We start from the raw sequence: 19,507 nt of genomic DNA on the forward strand, positions 1-19,507 counted from the left end.
ACCAAGCCATTTTTGTTGAATGGATTTTTAACAGGATACTGAATAAATACAGATATGAAGAAACAGAATCAGACATTTTAATAACCTTACAGAAACTGATTTTTTTTTTTTTTTAATTGTAAGACACTATAAATAGAAACCAACCTATCTTTGGTCAGGAACAGCTGGTAATTGGACAAACAGCAGAAAGCACCGCCCACTCATGAATATGAAATATATGCGTATCGAGTGCTGTGCATCTTCATGAGGTTTTTGTTTGTTTGTTTGTTTCACATATGTTAGTAGACGGAATAAAAGAAAACTTAAAAGTATACCGAAAACTAAGCTTGTGATTTGATGTGGTCATTTCAGATCAGTTAATTCAGTTGTCCCGAATTAAGAGTCAGTTGATTTTAATAAAATCTTATTAAGGCAAGGACAAAAAAGTAATCAGGAGACCATAAAACAGGATTTAACCTTTCCAAATACCTTGCCAAACTGAAATGAATTCAGCACAGTGGGAGAACATTCCTGTTAAATGCTTATTTTCTCTTTGCTTATTAGTAGTTCAAGCATCCCTAATATTATGTTCATCTCCTGTGTTCAGGTATGCATTAAATAAAATTCCTTCATTAATTAATTTCCTTCGGCTTAGTCCCTTTATTCATCAGGGGTCGCCACAGCGGAATAAACCGCCAACTTATTCAGCATATGTTTTACGCATTGGATGCCCCTCCAGCCAAACCCAGTACTGGGAAACACCCATACACTCTCACATTCACACACACTCATACACTACGAACAATTTAGTTTATTCAATTCACCAATAGCGCATGTGTTTGGACTGTGGGGGAAACCGGAGCACCCGGAGGACACCCACGCGAACGCGGGGAGAACATGCAAACTGTGATCGAACCAGTGACCTTCTTGCTGTGAGATGACAGTGCTAACCACTGAGCCACCGTGCCACTCTCAAATAAAATTGTATAACATAACATTCTGTTTTAAACCATGTTCTCATAAAACAGAATGTGCAGAGGCACACAAAGTATGCTGAATAAATAATTTAAACAAGTAATACAAAATAATTTAAATAAATAATAAGTTAATAAATAAAGTAAAACTGAATATATTAACCATTTTTAAATGTTTTGAATTGTCGTAACATTTTAAAAAGTTAATCTTTAACCTACAGAAACATTCATTTATAGAATTTTGATTAAACTAGTTTAGTCTTTAAAAAATCAATAAGAAGTAGCTAATGACAAACAAAATTAAGTAATGGCAAAACTAGAATGAACATGCTGAGTAATCTTTAAAAAACTATTTAAAAAAACACCTTTTTTCCTGAAGCACTATTTCTCCCAGCTTTTTTCCCCCAGTTGCCAAGAAATCAAGATCAGCACTCATAACTGTCCTATTTTAGTCCAATCACAGAGCAGGGTGGGTTGGCATTAGGGATGCAACTTTTAACCGATTTCACTATTAACTGAGTTTTAATTCATCATGGTTAATTAATCATAAAAGCTTCTCTACACCACGTTGCTAGACGGACGAAATCTGCTGTATTCAACCAAAGTTATGCCAACTGTGCCCTAGTTTAAATTTCCGAACTTGAACACAAAGCGCAGGCACACTGGTTTAAAGGCTGATTTAAACTATGGCTGAGGCTATTAACTAAGAGCCATTCACATATCCTGAGTTTTTTTTTTGCGCAAGTTCATTATTTCCAATGTGGGTTGCCCGTAAGCTTTCCAGGCATGCATTTTTGAAAGAATGCCGCGAATGCACCGCGAGTCACGTGGCAGCAACTGACCGGTCAGCTTCATACTTTTATGGATTATACACATTTCTACCCAACGAGAGAAAAAATGCAAAAGGAAAATACCAAACAATTGCTGATCAAAAGTGGGCAGCACGTTGGCGCAGTGTGTAGCGCAATCGCCTCGCAGCAAGTAGGTTACTGGTTTGAGCCCCGGCTGGGCCAGTTGGTGTTTATGTGTAGAGTTTGAAGGATCTTCCTGTGTTCACATGGGTTTCCTCCAGGTGCTCCAGTATTCAATTCAAATCACCTTTATTTGTATAGCGCTTTTACAATGTAGATTGTGTCAAAGCAGCTTCACATAAAAGGTCATAGTAAATTGGAACAGTGTAGTTCAGTTTTTTAGTGCTTAAGTTCAGTTCAGCTCAGTTCAGTGTGATTTAATAATCAGTACTGAGAGTCTAGACACTGGAGAGCAAATCCATCGATGCACAGCTCTACAGATCCCAAACCATGCAAGCTAGTGGCGACAGCGGAGAGGGAAAAAAACTTCACCAATTGGAGAAAGTGAAGAAAAAAAACCTGGAAAGGAACTCAGTTGGGCACGACCATTTTATTTCTCCGCTGGCCAAACGTCTTGTCCAGAGCTGCAGTCTCAGCGGCAGAGGCTGGAAGCTGGGCCTCAATGAAGACTCGTCTGTCCCTGAGGGCGTCACAGGAATCAGTCTCATGCTCTCCACTCCTCCATGACCACTACAGCAGCTGCTCAGGATACGGCCTGGTCCAGGATATGGAAACCTTGGGATCATCTCGTCTCTGGTCTTTTATCAATCAGTGACTCTGCATAGTCTGAAGGCCTCGGGATGAGTATCCCCAGGTGGAAATAGAGAATGGAGTATCCCCACAATGTGCTCCGGCTTCCCCCACAAGTTTCCCCCTGGATTAGTTGGCAGTCCATTCCACTGTGGTGACCCCAGATTAATAAAGGGACTAAGTCGAAGAAAATGAATGAATGAATGAGTTGTTTAAAACTGCCTTTCAGATAGAGGTACAGCAACCTTTTACTTCATTTGTTCTCTTTAAAAGAGAAATACATGAGAACATGCAAACTCCACACAGAAATGCACATCTGACCCAGCCTTGGCTCGAACCAGTGACCTTCTTGCTGTGGGGCGACAGTGCTACCCACTGCACCATCAGTAATCTTCTAATTATATTTCTTAGTAACTTATTGTTCATAGCTTGATTTTAATTGTACAACCAAAATCTATAATTGTTGCATCCTTAGTGGGCACATACCACTCACAAAATGTAGCAGCATTCTGTTTTTAAAGTTACAGCATCAACAAAAACATCAAACACAGCAATGAAAAATACAATTTTCTCACAATTTTAGTCAAATAATTCATAAAATTTACTAATAAAACTAGTGGTAGACACATAATACTTGACCCTTTTGTAGTGTGTGATATATAAACAAAATCTTATTGTTTTGAATCATTAATGCCACGTTGTTGCTGGCACTTAAACTTGTAAGCAATGCTACTTCATTAAGCTTTAAAAATGTTCCTGCATTATTTATTAACATTGTATATTTGTCAGCTCTTCTCTGCAATTTTAACCCGACCCTTACTTAAAACAGACACTCAACATAACACAGCGAATCTACATCTCCAAAATAATACCCAGGCGAAACTCAATATCTGGGTCAAAATTCAAAGAACACAAAAACTACCTCACCAGCAATCACTTAAACTAATGACTTCATGTCCTGAAGCTAATTGGCATCAACATCTGATCACCCCCTGCTTTCTGTACCATCATAAACAAATCATTCTCTGTCACTGCACCAAATTAATCACCTAATAGTGGGTAAAGTCACACTGCCAGGCTCCGCGCCAACAGGTCCTTGCGTAAGCAGAATTAGATGGGCTTTGAGTAATGACCTCTCGTTTTCCAAACCCTCCTTGTCAGGGGCTCTTTGGGTCCCACTAAGCGCTTCTAAAGATGTTCATTTGAGCAAAAAAAAGTGCCTTTGGTGGGAATCAGGCAGTTAATCCCTTCAAAATCCACTGTACTTTGACCGTCAAGGTTAGCATGACACTGCAAAGAACAAGGTGTTGGTTTTTAAGACAGAAATGCTGGAGCAACTGACAGAGATGCAGAAATATAAAGACTTTTCTAATATCTAGGTAAGCATACATGCTCTGTTGAATGCACTGCCTTTTTCAGTATCCTTTGTTTGATCATCGTGTGCTCAATGCAAGAATGATTTACCTTTTTAGTTAAAGTTTTACGTAGAGTTGTGAGATTTATTTAGAATTTGCCTCAAAACAAATTTGTCTATTGTTTTTGTTGTCTTCAGTAGTTATATTATATATATTATATTATAGTTATATTCAGTAGAATATTTTGTCCTCAATGTTCTTTTTGAAGATTAATTAAATGACTGAACTTTAATAATCGAGCAGATAAATTACATCAATTAAAGACCATCCCAAAATGAGTCAATAAAATGGGACTTTCCTATACATTAGTATTGAGAGACTACACTGTAAAAATATCTCTTAATTAACAGTTATTATAGTTATTATTTACAGTTGTAAATTGCATTATAGCACCTTGATCTTTTCTCTGTCGACTTTTGATGTTGAAAATTCAACTCTATAGTTTAACAAAGTGACTTTATTGACATTTTAGTAGTTTGAAATAATATAATGGATAAGAAATAATATACTGAGAAATAAATCTGTAAACTAACAGAAAATGTACTGGCAGCTTATTACAAGGTTTCTGTAGAGTAATATACAACACCAACCCAGACAATATATCACTTTAAACTATTAAAAATGTTAATAAAAAATGACAACAGCCAGCAGCTAGCTCTCTGCAACTCTCACATGGTTGCCCACTGAAGTTAAGCAGGGCAGTGCCCGGTCATTAGCTGGATGGGAGACCGCATGAGAAATCTAGGTTGCTGCTGGAAGTAGTGTTAGTGAGACCAGCAGGGGGGGGTGTGGGTCCTAACGCCCCAGTAAAGTGAATGGGACTCTATCCTTTAAGTGAGCATTATCTTAGGGATCAGACGTTAAACCAAGGTCCTGACTTTCTGTGGTCCCAGGATGTGCTTCGAAAAAGAATAGGCATCCTGGTCAAATTTACCCACTGGCCTCTGTCCATCATGGCCTCCTAACCATCCTTAAATTGGCTTCATCAATCTGTCTCCTCTCCACCAATCAGCTGGTGTGTGGAGTGCGGTCTGGCACAAATTGGCTGCTGTCGCACACTGGTGGTGGATGAGGAGACCCCCCCTATGTGTAAAGTGCTTTGAGTGTCCAGAAAAGCCCTCTATAAATGTAAGGAATAATTATTATATTATTATAAAAGTCACTTTTTTCTCAACATTTTTTGGTAAAAAGTCGTTAGAAAAAAGATCAAGATCTCATAATGCAATTCAAAAGCATAAATTAAAGGGGAGAGATATTAAAATAAAAAAAAATTGAATCACGGAAAACTGATTATTTACGTATATTTTTTCATAACACCGTGTTAATGTATATTTAGAAGTATTGCATGAGTAACAAGTGATGGAAATGACAAATTTCTAATAAAAATTCATTGCTTCGTTAAAAAGAAGAAGTTTTTATCGTCGCTTTTGGTTGGTTTTGGACTTATAATAATGGAAGATGGAAACGCATTTGCTCTGATCTAATGAACATTACTGTCATGATCACCAGCAATCCAGGCTTGCAGACTGTTGGTAAACATGCACTTTCACCAGGACTACAATCCTGTCACCATATGAACTACAAATCCTGTCATGCACCTCACACACCTGTTCCAGTTCTTCATTGATTACACACACACAACTGGGAGCTGCTCAAGGACCGATTACTCAGATTATATAGACTTCTCACTTTGTCACACACATTGCTGAGTCTTGTTGGTTTATACCCTGTAAAATCACAAAGCGTTATCTTTTCTTTGCTGCCTGCACTGACCATTTGCCTGTTACCCGCCTTTTGGATTACCTGTATGTACCCATTTGCTCCTGTGTTTGACCATTGCCTGCCTGACAAATCTGATAATAAACTGCATGTGGATTCTCACCTCCTTTGTCCAGTGTCCATCATTACAGATACATCCATGTGACTAATCAACTGTTGATGATGCCTTGTTTACTTTTGGTTACTAGGTTACCAATACTACAGTCAGCCTCTCTAACAACTTGACGCAAATCACTAAATTCGCATTTGGGATTTCTATTTTTTTTTTCACTTCACTTCAAAAAGATTTGTTTCACGTTAGGATGAAAACCCGCTTTGATATTTATTAAAGAGCCCATATTATGGGTTTTTGAAAATTCCCCTCCATGTAGTGTGTAACACAGCTCTAAGTGAAGTGAAGTATCCAGCTAAGGCTTAAATCTGTAAGAATACAGTGTTTAAAACTGTTGATTCATCTATAAAAGAGTCGAATCATAGTGCTTCAAACGAGTCGCCTTGATACCGACTCATTAGGTGTTTCGCCATGACGTACGAACGAAACAAAGTTTTTCACGTGCACGCGCAAACCCGGGAGATTTCAAACCTGAGGCCCCGCCCTCTGACGCAGTAACCCAGACACACACACACACACACCCACAAACACACGCACACCCACAAACACACGCACACAAACATGCCGGTCGATTGAAGTCACACTGCAGATGGATATATTGAGTCTCTACCCAAAGATGAAACATCAGCATTATAACCAAGCAGTTGGAAACTTCTGGAAGCTACATGCTACAAAGAATACTTCATCTGAGTTTGTTAAAGGAAGGATCAGTAAAGAGTAACTGATGGACGTCAGGATGGGTTTCTTCCTACATTTCTCAAGTGTAAGTACGTGCGGTTAAAGTTGTTGCCTCGTTTACTCTAGCTTGCAAATGTATTTAGTTGTGATTTGTTACTTGTAACCGCGTGTACTGTATCAGGTTAACTGGATATATTATCTTATCGCGTGCAAAGTCACGTTAAAAACGCGACGCGTGCTGTTTGTTTGTTGGAGCTCCGTGCTAGAGTTCTGCTCCCGCGATTTATTCGGAAATGTATTCCCGCGCCGCAGAAATCTGGCGCGGGGAGAGAGAGAGAGAGAGAGAGAGAGAGAGCGAGAGAGAGAGCGAACGAACGAACGAGCTTTGTGTACTTTGTGCTGTGTGTATACAGACAGCTTGGCTGTCTGGACTGTATACTGGGTGATATTTGGTTGTGTTCTCCGCTCTAGCGGGACCGGGCGCGGCGGGCAGAAAACGGAGCGGGTTCTCAGGCTAAAACCTGGCGGGTGCGGGCTGAAGCGGGAGCGTTGTCATCCGGAGGTGTGTGTGTGTTTTTGTGTGTGTGTGGTATGGCGAGTACACGACTGTCTCCTTCGTTCGGTTATCCGTGGCACTATCCACTCGCCATAGTGTGGCAGCTAAAGTCCACGCCTACACTATCGAGCGTGTATGAACTGTGATTACTTTTTAAATTGCTGATTAGCTATTGGCCATTTCCCTCTCTGACTGAAGGCAGTCGACCAATCGCGACAGACTGTCATCGGTCCAATCAGCGCAGATTAGCTCCGCGCTAAGGAGGGGTTTGGGAACAAATGAATCACTGGACGATTCATACAGGAGTCGCTGGGATAATTAGATAAAAATAAATGCAGATTATAAGACCATGAAAGTGTTTTTTGACCTTGCATGCATATTAGACTGTTGTTGGAGACCCTTACAACCAAGATATGACCTTATTTCATGTATAATATGGGCTCTTTAATAAATAGAATCACTGTAAACAGTTTTTACTTAATGAAAATTATTTCCCCATCCCACTTCCAATCATATAAAAGTATAACAGTTTGCGCTTGTGCCTATTTATTCATTTTTTTTTCAGTTGTCAATTCATTATGTCACGTGACAAAAATAAATAACACAAACCTGAACTTGTTCAAATACTACCCATTTTTTATTGAGAATGCTGCCCATCCCACGTACTGCAGTTTGTACGACAAGACCAAACTCCATTAGAGTCCATTGTGAGCTGCTTGTTCAGTGTGTTGTGAATTCGCTGCCTACATTGTGTGGAGCATTCTAGACCAGTCACTTCAGAGGTTGTATTTCAGCTGGCCAAGGCCTCTTGTGTAAGTAGCAGACAGCAAGGCTGATTGTGTCCATCAGCGAGCACTGAGCTGCTCTTCTATGGTGTCAGGCCTGGAAAAGCCTTCCCACTGCCTGATTTAATAAGCTTTTATGTGAGAGAGCAGTGCCAAGTCACTGGAAATCTAAGAATGAAGTTGTTCTTTTGCCACAGGTCACCTTGTGCTCTTGGAGTCAATCCAGATTCACTGTTCCAGGTTGCAGCCTTTGAAACATCAGAAAAAGGTCAGGTTTTGGTCTATTAAAGGTCAACTAAAGTGTATTGAAATTCACAGCTTTGTTTGATGTGTGCTGCAATTTAAATTGCAACATGAAGACAGGGTGGGGCATACTGAGCAGCTCCTCCCCCTTTTAAAAAACAGGAGTTACTGAGTACTCGGATGAGATTTTGAAGTGAGCATCCAATGGACACTTTACTATCCCATGAGGTCACTTAAGAGAATTTAAGCCAGTTGATGTTGTTACAGTAGGTCATGTGATGATGACAAACAGCAGATGTAGTAATTCTGAATTCCATTTACATACTCATATTCATACAATACCTTATTAATAGCCATAAAGTAAAATCAAATGTAGTACCTACTCAAGTAGTAGTATGCAATTTCAGAAGCAGCTACAGTCTGTAATATCAATGCTGAATCTAACTGACCATTTCTCGCCATACAGGTTCATCTTGTAGGTAAAATCAATGCTATATGGGGCAGTGTGATGCCCTAAATTTGTGTACTGACGTATAACAACACAAAACAAATTAACAGCATCTACTATTTGTAATTGTATCAGATTTCAAAGGACTTTGCCTTGCCTGTCTGTCTCTATATAGGCGACTTTTATATTGTGGTTTGTTTGCTCAGTAGTTTACTTAGTATGGTGTTGTACTTATGATGCAGAGCACTCAAGTTTAAGTCTGATGAAGCAGGGTACCACAAAAAAAGATACAAAAAAGTTCAAATATAGGTAATAAATTCTCTTACATATGCTTCTGAAAACACTATTGGTTGGGTTTAGTCATAGCTTTAGGTCAGTGGTGATCTGTACATGAAAACATACCCTAAGTAACAGATTTCACATTCACAAAAATGTAGCCATCTAGTGGATTTGTCATCTGAAACGTACCAAGTTCATTCCTTTTGTTGGAAATGAGAAAGTCCAAGTTTTGAATACTTTTATCTTCTAATTGCAAGTTGTGTCTGTGTGTTTTTTAGCACATTAGCTTATATAAAACTGACTAACATATTTATACTAGCACATCAAAAATTAGGGCTGCACAATATACACAACACAACATCGGTAACACAATGTGCAAATCCGCAATATTCACATCACAGGATCTGCAATGTAAGCTCAGTTTAAGTTCAGTTATAGCTTATGCATCCATATGGTAGACCAGGAACCATATTGTGAAGTTCATTCATTCATTTTCCTTCGGCTTAGGCCCCTATTTATCAGGGGTTGCCACAGTGAAATGATCAGCATATATTTTTCACAGCGGATGCCTTTCCAGCTGCAACCCAGTACTGGGAAACACCCATACACTCTCGAATTCACACAAACTCAAACACTAAGGCCAATTTAGTTCATCCAATTAGTGGATTTGAACCAAAACCATTTGTGTTTTAAAAATTATAACATTTTAAGATTTATTGGTCAGGGTTCAACTCTAAGGATTTTTTCTACTCAGGCCAGTAGTTTAGATTTTTACTTGCCCTGTGCAAATTTTCACTGAACCCACTAAACAAAAGATGCTATTAGCTATTTCTTAGCCACATACAATATTTTAAATAATGTTTCAAAAGCAAAACATAATTGAGTTTGGAGTCAGTTTTAATAATTAAAAAAAAAATTAAAGGAAAATTATTTAGTTCATCAAGTTCCTTAAATGTAAAAGTTTTTTTACACTGTTAAATATTCATTACAATTTTAAATAACTGCTTTCTAAATAAAATTATTATTTCAGACATTATTGCTTTTATTACTATTACCATTATTAATAATAATAACAATTACAATTAATATTAGAGTGATTTCTGAAGGATCATGTGACTCTGAAGACTGGAGTAATGAAGGTGAAAATTAATCTTTTAAATCACTGGAATAAATAATTAAATTAAATGATAAAGTACTTTTAAATAGTTTTTTTATAGTTCAAAAACATAACACAATTTTACAATTTGTACTGTATTTATGATGAAATAGATGCAGCCTTGGCGAGCAGGAGAAGCTTATTTTAAAATATTTAACAATCATACTGACCCCAAACTTTTGAGCAGTTGTATATATAATATTTTATTAGTTAAAAATGTGCACTTTAATTTTGGACACCCACAGACATCTTCACCAAATAAAAATCAGAGAGGTTAGACTCTCTCATATAGAGCCCCATTTCAGTTGTCAAGTTTTGTAAAAATCTATCTATTAAATTAATCAATCTATTACAGAAACGTTGGCTAGAATTATGCATTATAGACTTAAATTATAGAGAGCAACAACAGATGAACAGAGACTGCATCAGATCATGAAGCAGATCAACGTTGATCTTTCTTTTGAGCTGTCGGTAAGGAATGACATCCCGCCCTGCTCATCATTCTGTCTTCGTATAGCCGTATATATGGCTATTACACAATCATAATGCACTGTGATATAGCCTGGGTTGTTAGTTCGTTGGGCAGTTTTGTTTTCCCACTACAATCGATCAGCTCAATCGAGCAGAGACCATCTCATTCAGGCGTTCTCGGACCGATTGATTCGGGCGGATCCGAGCGCGATTGCTGAACTCACATACATGTCAAACAAACCACGTTAACCGCGGGGAAACGAGACAGATTCCGAAACAAATGCCTATGTGTGAAAGCACCCCAAGATGTATTTGCATGCAATTGACAGACAGTCGCAGACAAACTGTTGTTACAAGGCAGTACTGGCCCGAGCGCCTTGCACGCTGGCCCCGGGCCATCGAACAGTCCTTATTGGCAAGCCCTGTTAGTTATTTTTCAATCAAGAAAGACTAAGAAGTTTTGCTCTTTTACATTTGATTATTTACTATTTATGTCCGTATATATGATTTATTTATTATTTATGTCCTATACCTGAATGCAGTTAGAATCGTTCCAAAAAAAAACTTAAAACACTATATATTAATTTTGTGGAGATTATTTGTCATACAAACTCATCCCAATCATTATTATTATATAATATTAAATTATGATTTTTTTGCAAATAGAGCTATACAAATCATCAGGTGAAATTATATTCACATTGCAAAATATTTGGCAGAAAAGCAAAACACCGCAGTGTGAGTTTTTTTCCAATATCTTGCAGCCTTATAAAGAATTATATCAAACTTACATATCAGTTTTAACAAGTTCTCAATTGTTGTCAGTGTGAAATCTTCGAGACACATTCACAGACTCTTGCCAAATAAGGATATGGCCATGCTCTATCTTTTGACAGGAAGTGATGTGCAAACATGGCAGTTTTGTGTAAATACTCAGGTCCTCAGATGTGGTGATGAACAAGATTCCCAGATAAGGCCTGAACGAGGGTAAGGCATGCACTGACCCAGCCGCAGCACCCAGACATTCCTGCAGCATTATCTAGATGTTATCCAGATGTGTGGTTCAACTTTAGAAAGTTAAAAATGGCACAAAAGACGTCAGAGGGATTTGACCAACATCACCATCATCACTGTCAATAAGCATATCGTTTCATTAGTTTCTAGCAATTACAAAAGATTCATGATTTAAATAATAATAATGGGGCAACGCAGTGGCTCAGTGGTTAGCATTGTCGCCTCACAGCAAGAAGGTCACTGGTTCGAGTCTCGGCTGGGCCAGCTGGCATTTCTGTTAGGCGTCTGCATATTCTCACAGTGTTCGTGTCGGTTTCCTACGGGTGCTCCGGTTTCCCCCACAGTCCAAAGACATGCACTATAGCTGATTTAAATAAGTTAAATTGGCCGTATGTGTGTGAATGAGTGTGTATGGATGTTTCCCAGTACTGGGTTGCAGCTGGAATGGCATCCGCTGTGTAATACATATGCTGGATAAGATGGCGGTTTATCCCTGATGAATAAAGTGACTAAGGCGAAAAGAAAATGAATGGATGACTAATAATAATAATAATAATAATAATAATTATTATTATTATTATTATTATTATTATTATTATTAAATAAAACCAGGCTGAATTATTACTTTTTATTCTTTAAATTATTTTATGATTAAATATTTTATGATAAATAAATATTAAATATATATATATATATATATATATATATATATATATATATATATATATATATATATWTWTATATATATATATATATATATATATATAGTTTTTATTTATTTATTGACAAACTAAATTATTATATTAAATCACAATTTATCATAAATCATCATTTCATTAATTTTACTTTTATTTAATTGTTTGACAAATTGAATTACAATGTGATTTATACCTTTAATGTTTTATGACAAATCTATTTAGCATTAAATATTTATACAATTTAAAATAAGTATTTTATTTGGTAGCATAATAAAATAAACTAGACTTACTTTTTCATTTTTTGTTTATAACTTCCACAGAGAATCTCTCTTTCTCTCTCTTTGTGTGTTTGTGTGTGTGTGTTTGTGTGTGCGTGTGTGTGTGTGTGTTTGAGTGTGTGTGTGTGTGTGTGTGTGTGTGTGTGTGTGTGTGTGTGTGTGTGTGTGTGTGTGTGTGTGTGTGTGTGTGTGCAGATGGAAAAGGGACACAAAGGCTGGAGTCTGAATATTTCAGCAGGGTCAGATGGTTCCTAAAGTGTTCTTATCAGAGTCTCTGTGTGCTGACAGGAGCAGAGCCCGAGCTCCACTCGACTCGTCACACTAAAATAACTCTCTCTCTCACTGACTGCCTTACATAACAGCAGCTTTCACTGCCCTCAGCTCATCACACCACTAATGGCAGTTTTCTGCTGCCTGATGTCCCGAATGTCAGAACACCTCAAGACATTATACATAATACTGACATAATTACTGATTGTTATAAGCAGTTTATTTTCCATATTTCATTATTTGAATGTGTATATGTTGATGTTTATTTTAAAAATGTCCTTGTTTCTGGTTGGACTGAGTCGGAGGTCATGTGATTCTCCTTGATTAATTTAACCTGTGAGAGTTGGTATAGACAGTATGGTGAGATCTCAATGCAGACACGTTAAAGGCTCCTGATTATTCTATTGCCGATTATCATGCCCATATATATATATATATATATATATATATATATATATATATATATATATATATATATATATATATATATATATATAGAAATTTATATATATATATATATATATATATATATATATATATATATATATATATATATATATATATATATATATATATATATAAATACACACACACACATATATAGTTTGGTAATAAGTTTGGTAATATTCTTAATAATTTAAGAATATATTTAAATTACATCTCATTTATTAATAAAATGTAAACATTTTTAGGGCTTTGAGAGATATTTAGTGACTATTTTAGAGGTTATTGTCGGTCAAACTATACCAATTATGTCTCATTTTTCTTTTTTTAGACTACATGCAGATAAAAATTCACATGTTTTGTGAATTATTAAGATGCGCTTTGGTGCTCTAGAACTGGCAGTTTCAGACTTTTAAATCATATTTTTCATACCATTGATTGGCACGATTATGTATTCCCAACTGTTATAGGGGTCAATGTATATTTATTATTTATTTATTACATTTTTAATTATTAATATTTATGATATAAACCAGAGATCAGAAAAGGCCTTTTCTTACTGTTAGGGATCAAGTGGTAATTAGGGGGGTCAATCCCCAAAGCCCCCTGCAATTTGCACCCTTGATATATATATATATATATATATATATATATATATATATATATATATATATATATATATATATATATATATATATATATATATATATATATGCATACATACATACACACACACACGCACAAAATTCTGCGCAAAAATAGCACATAAAGTCTACAGATTCTGTCTGGCACTGCTTAGACAACATAGAGAATGAAAGCACGAATTTCACATGCACTGCCTCGTTTTACCCATAGATGGTGGTAAAGGAAGAAAACGCCTTGTTTGGCCATTTATCATAGGAGTGAGCCACTCATCATCATCACCGGCACCTGTCGGAGCTCTGCGCGCTGTTTGTTTAGCCGCTGCCCGGAGACAGAGCCCCAAACTCGGTCAACAGCTCGAGCTCCAGCCGTGAAGAGGGTGAGGATAGAAGACTCACAGACACGCTTTAACCCTGATTATACCGGTTATTCTCCTGCTTTTACTGTCCTGTTTCTGTCACACAACAAGGTCTAATACTGACACTGAGCCCGTCCAAGGTGGAATTATACGATTCGAACCTGATTGAAACAGGCTACTTTTATATATGCTATAATTTATATATGGTATATTGATGGGAACATACCACACTGAATATACAGTAGCAAAGAAGTGGATCAACAAAGTTTTCCTAAATTGTCTTAAGACAAGAATGGACGTTAAATAGTTTTAGGACAACTTTGATTAAAGGTTTTGATCCATTTGTTTTAATATACTATTGATGTATATTATTGTGAAATATTTCTGCTCCAAAACAGAATGTAGATTTCCTCAACGAGCAAACGCAATCTTTTTTTTTTTTTGTTTACTCTGTCTCCATCTAATGGTCGCACTAGAGGATAACATGAAAGATGGTAACCTGGTATTAGAACGATTTATATTTTTATAAATGAATCAAATTGAATTAAATTTATTATTATTATTATTATTATTATTATTATTATTATTATTATTATTATTATTATTATTATTAATAATAATAATAATAATACTATGTCTTTTCCAAGTTCCTTCATCTGTTGTCAACAAAATATTTTTTAATAAAAAGTAGAATAAAATCTGGTGACGAAAAATCGAAATATGTATTAATATTGTCATTTTCTGTTGTGGTTGTTATATAAAATTATTATTATTTTTATTATACATTCTGATAATGTGTAATCTTTAACTTAAAATTTTAAATACATTAAAGTGGATATAAAAAAAAATGTTATAAACAAGCATTCATTATCTTTTCGGCTTAGTCCCTTTATTAATCTGGGGTCGCCACAACAGAATGAACCGCCAACTTATCCAGCATATGTTTTACACAGTGGATGCCCTTCCAGCTGCAACCCAACACAGGGAAACATCCATACACACTAATTTACAAACACACTACAGACAATTAAGCTCACCCAGATCACCTATACCAGGCATGTTCAAACTCGGTCCTGGAGGGCCGGTGTCCTGAAGCACTTACTAGGCTATCTAGAAACACCTTGCAGGTGTGTTGAGGCAATTTGGAGCTAAAATCTGCAGGACACCGGCCCTCCAGGACCGAGTTTGGACACCCCTGACCTATACCATATGTCTGGACTGTTGGGGAAACCGGAGCACTCGGAGGAAACCCACACAAACAGAGGGAGAACATGCAAACTCCACATAGAAATGCCAACTGACCCAGCCAAGGCTCGAACCAGCGACCTGCTTGCTGTGGGGCCGGCAGTGCTACCCACTGCACCATCAGTAATCTTCTAATGATATTCCTTAATGATAAGTTGGTGGTTCATTCCGCTGTGGTGACCCCAGAATAATAAAGGAACTAAGCCAAAAAAAAAATTATGTATAATATAATATAATATAATATAATATAATATAATATAATATAATTATTATTATTTTGTTTCTGAGTCTGAATCTTGCTCATAACTGTAATCCTTTAATGCACAGGTGTCAAACTCTGTTCCAAAAGGGCCGCAGCTCTGCACAGTTTAGTTCCAACCATAATTAAACACACCTGATCAAACTGATTGAGTCCTTCAGGCTTGTTTGAAACCTACAGGTAAGTGTGTTGGAGCAGGGTTGGAACTAAACTGTGCAGGGCTTGGCCCTCCAGGAATTGAGTTTGACACCCTTGCTTTAATGGATGCAACATTTACGTTTTGTCCAGTAGGTGGCGACATGATCAAGTCGAGCGTCAGTGTTTCTGAGGATGACACAGCATCCTTTATTTATTTATTGTTGTGTGTTTTTTTAATAGACACACAGACCCCCTCATTTCCATCCTAGGGAGATATGAGGACGTCTCGGAGTTGTGGATTAATTTCAGATGATGTCATTTATATAAAAAGCTTCCCAAAAATGGAACTGCATTTCTGATGTGACTGTCTCTGTTTGCGGCTCTATTTCCAGAGATAACAGGACTTTCAGTTTCTCAGAGTGTCATTTCCAGAATGACAAAAACCCATTAAAAAACACACCCATCTCAGTTAACAGCAGGAAAACACAAATAAAGAAAAACACAGCACAGTAAGCAGTGTGTGTGTGTGTGTGTGTGTGTGTGTGCTTTTGTATTCAGATGCAGCAGAAGCACTCGGCAGATAAAAAAGCTCTTTATGCAGATCAATATAATGAAGCAGCAGAGCCGGCTTTTTTCTGTGTACTGTTTTAATACTCTGCCTGAATGTGTTTTAAATCCAGACGGAGGAATCCAGCACTGCTGCTGCACATCACGACTCAATAATAAATCAATACCGTGTTGTTTTCAGCTCACAGGAGAGTCTGCCAGACACTGCAAACTAATGGACTGCCAGAGAAACACAGTAGTGATGTTATATAAGTGTGTGTGTGTGTGTGTGTGTGTGTGTGTGTGTGTGTGTGTGTGTGTGTGTGTGTGTGTGTGTGTGTGTGTGTGTGTGTGTGAATATTCACTACTGTGTATTGAAGATGCGCTTTACCTCCTTACGCACACACACTCACACTCGCCCACACAATGCAAAATACACATTTACTCTACATTTTGATTCCGCCAAATGAATTTCTGATTTTTGTTGTTGTTGAATTTGCTTAATATTAAAGGGTAATTTATTAAAAAAGAACATATTTTATTTGAAGATATGTGAATTCAGACATGTATAGATATAACTGGATCAATTTATGATATCTACTTTAAATGCTACATTTTTTTCCATTTAATGTATATTTCAAATAATTGGAATACTATTGTGAAATGTAATATGTTTTTATTTAATCAAAATCAATTTGAATCAAATGCTGTATATTTTGTTATGAATGTATATTATTAAAATATATTTATATTATTTTTAAAATGTATATTTTTTTACCATTATTGTATGATATTTTAAATAATTGAATACGAATTTAATGTTTTTTTTACTTAATGAAATTTATAGCTATACATTTTGTTATGAATATTACATAATAATTTTCCATTATTATATTATATTTTAAATCATTTTAAATATTTTTTTTATTTAATGCATTTTAATGCTATAAATTCTGTTATAAATGTTATATATTGTTTTTTTACCATTATTATGATATTTGGAAATTGATTTTAATGCTATGAATGTAATGAACTTTAATGCTATATATTTTGTTACGAATGTTACATAGTACTTTTACCATTATTATATGATGTTTTTAATAACTGAATGCTATGAATTTAATGTTTTTTAATTTAATGAATTTTAATACTATACATTGTCATAAATGTTATATATTTTTACCATTATATGATGTTTTAAATATTTTTAATGCTAGGAATTTAATTTTGTTTAATTTAATAATTTAATTTTGTTGTTAAATGATTTTTAAAAATTATTATAGGATATTTTAAATAAATTCAATGCTATGAATTTAATGAATTGTAATGCTACAAACTTTGTTATGAATGTTACATAATAATATTTCCATTATTATATGTTATTTTGAAATAAATTTGAATGCTATGAATTTAATGAATTTTAATGCTACAAATATTGTTATAAATGTTTTATAATATTTTTTCTATTATTATATGATATTTCAAATAATTATACTGCCATGAAATAAATACATTTTAATGCTATAAATGTTGTTACGAATGGTACACAGGGCTCGAAATTACGACTGTTTTAGTTTCATATGCGGCCAAAATCTTATCTATGCAAGCTCAAAATATGTTTGGGTGCATTTGTGCGAATGCATAAAATTGTTGGCGTGCGACAATTTTGTTTTAATGCTATTTTTTGGTTGAAATTAAGTAATTATATATTTTTTTCATTTTTATTTTAAATTTATTTGAGACTATTTTGAGTTTCTAATTATTAAATTACATATTGTGATTATATTTTAAAATATTTTTTATTTTTTTAGAATCATTTATTTTATTTTAATGGTATTGTTATGTTGAAATTAAACACATTCTTTATATTTTTATTCTGAATTTGTTTGATACCAGTTGAATATATATATATATTGTATATATATATATTGAATATATATTATTCAATTGCTTATTATGATATTAATAAATATTTTTTTTTTTATTTGATATAATTTATTTTTATATTATTATTTTTTAAAATGAACAAATATTTTATTTTAAAAACATTCATAAGTTTTTAATGACATTATTTAGACTTTAAGAACTTTATATTAATTTATATTAATTTAATTAATTGTGATTTTTATATTTTAGTTGAGTATTTTAGAGTATTAAACATATTATACATATTCTATCATGGAAGTTACTGCTCTTTGGTCATCATGGCTTTAAGTTAGGTGTTCGAAAAAATGCAAAAATAAGTGTTATCATTGGTGACTAACGACTTTGTGTTTTCTGGGCTCCTGACAGTGTTTACTCTGCTGGTCATGGTTGAAATGGCATGTTATTGAATTTTAGTGTAGATAATTCAGAAAGCATGCTGTTGTTTCATTGCAGCTGCGAGCGTCCATGTGAAAATGACAGTTCAAATGACTGTTATTTTATCCAGACGTCAGTCTTTGGCGTTCTGTTTAACAAGGAGAGACTAAATCAGCTAAAATCTCCCACAAACTGAAGCGTAATCAGTAATTAGCAAATGAAAGGCTGTCCTGGAAGACGTATGAGAATGAAATGACCTGTAATTAGACGATTTAAAAGTGATTGCAAGTGTTTGCTTGAGTTTGGAGGAGTAACTGGCCAAACTGTAGTGTTGAAAGTAGGCCAGAGGTCATGGCTTGTTTTGTGAAAGAAAAAAGAAAGTAAAACCAAACAGCATAAATAACATTCCTCATTTTTTTGAGTACACATTATATTTAAAATAATTTAATAAAGGTTCGAAAAATAATTTTGAATATGGACGAAAATAATAAATGTAATTATTATTTTAAAATAAAATGTTTTAAGGATTTAAATGTATGTAATTTATTTATTTTATGTTAATTACAATGTAAAATTTAGAAACATTTATATGTTAATTATAATTGTTATAAATGTCTGATAAAAACATTATTTTATAAAAGTGTATTTGTATATTATTATTATTATTATCATTATTATTATTATTATATAACAAATTATTATTATATAACATTCATACAAAATATATAGCATTAAAATGTATTAAATTCATAGCAGTAAAAGTATTTAAAATATCATAAAATAAGGGAAAATTATTATATAACAAAATTTATAGCATTAGAATTTATTAAATTAAACT

The 19,507-nt window shown here is 34.8% G+C and overlaps 1 protein-coding gene across 6 annotated transcripts in view; it reads right to left on the reverse strand.

The window, feature by feature from the left end:
- prkag2a (protein kinase, AMP-activated, gamma 2 non-catalytic subunit a) overlaps positions 1-19,507 on the reverse strand; it is a 130,096-nt gene that overhangs the window by 81,783 nt on the left and 28,806 nt on the right. The gene's annotated exons all lie outside the window — the stretch shown is intronic.

The sequence above is a fragment of the Danio rerio genome, chromosome 24, assembly GCF_049306965.1.
Source record: "Danio rerio strain Tuebingen ecotype United States chromosome 24, GRCz12tu, whole genome shotgun sequence".
In the NCBI taxonomy this organism is placed as follows: domain Eukaryota; kingdom Metazoa; phylum Chordata; class Actinopteri; order Cypriniformes; family Danionidae; genus Danio; species Danio rerio.